The sequence below is a fragment of the Chrysochloris asiatica genome, unplaced genomic scaffold (assembly GCF_000296735.1).
Source record: "Chrysochloris asiatica unplaced genomic scaffold, ChrAsi1.0 scaffold00003, whole genome shotgun sequence".
In the NCBI taxonomy this organism is placed as follows: Eukaryota; Metazoa; Chordata; class Mammalia; order Afrosoricida; family Chrysochloridae; genus Chrysochloris; species Chrysochloris asiatica.
Window position 1 is genome coordinate 21,326,066 of NW_006408521.1, and position 3,928 is coordinate 21,329,993.

The window sequence follows — 3,928 nt, forward strand, 5'->3', positions numbered from 1 at the left end:
GGTTTTTTTTTTGCCTTATTCTGTGATAAGAGATAAAAGACTTCTAATGATGTGAATATCATTGCAAAGGCTGGGCAAATGTAGAAAAGTGTATAGTCAACTGTTCAGTGACTATAATAATGATTTAGTGGTAAATAATATCATCAGTAAGGAGCTCTGGTAGCATAGTGGTTACGAATCAGACTGCAAACTGCAAGGTCAGCAGTTCGAAACTACCAGCTGTCCCACGGGAGAAAGATGAGGCTTTCTGCTCCCGTAAAGATCTGTTGTTGTTGTTGTCAGGTGCCATCGAGTTGGAACCGACTCATAGCGACCCCATGCACAGCAGAATGAAACAATGTCCAATCCTGGGCCAACCTCACTACTGCCGCCACACTTGAGTCCATCAATGATGTCACCTGGCTGATCCATCTTGTTAGGGGTCTTCCCCTTTTTCTCTGACCCTCCACCTTACCCAGCATGACATCCTTCTCCAGCGACTGGTCCCTCCGGACAATATGTCCAAAGTATGAGAGACGAAGCTTAGCCATCCTGGCCTCAAAGGAGCACTCTGGTTGCACGTCCTCCAAAACAGATCTATTGGTTCTTTTGGCAGTCCATGGCACTTTCAGTATTCTCCTCCAACACCACAACTCAAAGGCATCAATTCTATGATCTTCCTTATTCACTGTCCATCTTTCGCATCCATATGAGACTATTGAAAACACCATGGCCTGGGTCAGGCGCACCTTAGTCCTCAAGCTGACCTCTCTGTTCTTCAATACTTTAAAAAGTTCCTGTGCAGCAGATTTGCCCAATGCAATACGTCGTCTGATCTCTTGACTGCTGCTTCCGCGAGTGTTGATAGTTGATCCAAGAAGAATGAAGTCCTTGACAACACAACTTCAATCTTTTCTCCATTGATAAGAATGTTGTTTATTGGTCCAGTGGTGAGGATTTTTGTTTTCTTGACATTGAGATGCAATACATACCGAAGGCTGTACTCTTTGATCTTACAGCCTTGTAAATCCTGTACAGGGTCACTATGATTTGGAACCGACTCCACAGCATATAACAACAACAACAACAATATCATCAGTTAAAGGAAGAAAAAATTATAGTAACCTCAAGCTGGCTCCCTCCTTAGGGTTTTTACAGTTGCTGTGTTCTCTTCCTAGAATGTTCATTCTTCTTTTAGCTGGTATTTCTTGGCATACAAATCTGAGCTCAGATGTCACTTCCTCAGAGAGACTTTCCTGAGCTTCATCTAAGGAACCCCTCCTCCACTGTGATGCAAATCACTCTCTCACATTCTTTGGTTTCTTTTTTTTTTTTAGTACTTATCATGACAAGAACCCACCTATTATGTACTTACTTTCTTAGCTGCCCTTCTGGTAGTGTAGTGGTTATGAATTGGGCTGTGAACCGCAAGGTCAACAGTTCGAAATTACCAGCTGTTCCGTGGGAGAAAGATGAGGGTTTCTGCTCCCATAAAGATTTACAGCCTCGGAAACCCTGTACAGACTCACTAGGAGTTGGAACCTACTTCACAGCACAGAACCACCACCAACCTTACTTTTAAGTTTCTGAGAACAGGGACTTCGCTGTCTTTTTCATTGTAGTGACCTGGATGCTGAAACTAGAACCTGAACAGACTTGGAAGGAAAATGAGATTGTAAAATTGTCAAAGATATAAAAACATAAGAATGAAATAGGCAAACCTTTTAGAACAATTTGAAGAAGTAAAGCATTAAAATTCTATTAAATTGCCTTGTGTGCTGCTTCAGGATAATGCACTAAACTGCAAGGTCAGTTTGAACCACAAGGTTGGCAGTTCTAATCCATCAGCTGCTCCTCGGAAACCCGAAACAGGGTCATGATGAGTCAAAATTCAACAATAGTAAAAACAAGACCTGGTGTGGCACTGTAGGATAAGTACTGGACTGGTAACCACAAGGTCAGCAGTTCAAACCCACCAGCTGTTCTTGAAAACCCTATATAAGGTTGCTATGAGTTGGAACTGACTTAACAGCACACAACAATAGCAACATGGTAAAAACATTGCTGTCATATGCTGCCTTTTGTTGTTAGATTTGTAATTTTTATCAAAGAGACATTCTTCTTTTTGTCCATTGACCTTAAGTTTTTATTGACTTCTCATTGCTCAAAGAGTACCCTGATTCTGCTGCCTCGGTGCCTCAGAACTGTGGTGTATCAGTCTCAGACACCACTTTGTCATCCATGATCCTGTTGGTGCTAGTTTTGTGGATGGTTTGCATGGAATTACTGCTGCCCACGGTATCACCTAGACTGAGGTTCTCCCCATCTTCCAGAAGTCAGTGGTAGGTGGTGATCTTAGCCTCCACCTTGACCTTGATGTGCAGCAGGGATGTGTACTCCTGGGCCTGATGATGCCCCTCTGTCCAGATCTATGCTGGTTCTGACTCTAGGGGCAGCAGAACCCCATTGAACTGCTCTATCTGCATGGTGTAGCAGGCCTCCACCTCCCGTTGGCTGTTGTCAAAGCTAGCCTTCAGGTTTCTCAGAGTCCAGGTCAAGCTCCATGGATTGGACTGTCCATCTCAGCTCCATGAGTTTCATCTCAGTATCTCAACAAAGTGAGAGGTGACGACTGTATACTCTCCTCCACCTGCTGGGACCAGTATTTTTCCAGCTCCTGTAGATTCTTCTGAGCCAGCTCGTCATACTTGGCGTAGATGTCAGCTATGATTTTGATGTGATCCTGAGATCTAGAGGTATCCACCTCCATGGTCAGCCCATAGTTGGCAATCTGGGCTTGTAGGTCCTTTACTTTCTCTTCATGAAGGTTCTTCTTCATGAAGAGCAGCTCTTCCTTGAAAGCCTCAATCTCTGTTTCCAGCTACAGCTAAGTGGTATTTGGTGTCATCACTTACAGAACACATGGATGTTGCCCTCCAAAGACTGGCATATGGCCACTTCTGTCTCATACTTAATTCTGAAGTCATTAGCAGCTAGCCGGTCAATCTGCAGAATGATAAGGGCTTTGTCCACAGAATTTTCAAAGATCTGAGCTCTCAGTTCCTCCGTGGTCTTAAAGTATTGACCCCAGTCCCTGACGTGGGGATCTCTTCTTCTCCAGGTGTTCCCAGTTTTTGCTCTCCAGTTTCCGATTTTCAGTTGCTCCTCATTTTTTTCCAGGTAGCAGGCCAGATAGTCATTCAGGTCTTGCATGATTTCTTTATTGTCCCAGATGCCCCCAAATCCCAAGAGACCCCTGGCCACACCCCTGGCCTAGCTGCCCTGGAAGTAGCTGGAGCAGTACACAGAGATCCGGGAGCCTGAACCACCGGTGCCTGCATAGACACTGGCTGTGCTGCTGGCTGGCTGGACAATTGGCCAGAGCCCAGGGACTGATAGTTGGTGAAGGTGGTGGAACATGTGGTGAAACTCATGCTGTTGGAGGAGTAAGGTGAGATACTGAGACACCGAATGGAGCTGTGGCAAAGAGACATTCTTTTTTTTTTTAAGTTTTTATTGTGAATGATGTGATAGTTTACATGGGAGAACATTAGCTTTACCTTCATCCTATTATATCCTTACATTGCCATGGTTACAATCCCCTCCATGCATCATCAAACAGGGTACACCTTGCAAGCCTGCCTCCCAGCCACCAGCATACAGCTTCTCTCCCTCCAAGAGTCCAGAGTCCCCAGCCACTCCATCTCTCCACGTTGTCTCTGCCTCCATCTCTGATGTCACTGTTTCTCTGGGTAGGGTCCTGCAATCCGCTTCTCTCCCTTGCTGGTCCCAGGGACCACCGCTCCTGGACTGCAAAGTCAACCACTCCCCTCTTTTTGTTACAAAACATCTATCTTTACATTTTCAACCCTCACCATAAGTCCTGATAGCAATTATTCACTATTGTACCACAAGAGTCTTATCCCCATCTCCTTTCATCAGCCCCATC

General features: G+C 45.0%; 1 pseudogene; it reads right to left on the bottom strand.

Annotated features, from left to right (window-relative positions):
- Positions 1 to 2,136: 2,136 nt before the first annotated feature.
- LOC102817678 lies at positions 2,137 to 3,413 on the bottom strand (annotated as a pseudogene).
- Positions 3,414 to 3,928: the final 515 nt, after the last annotated feature.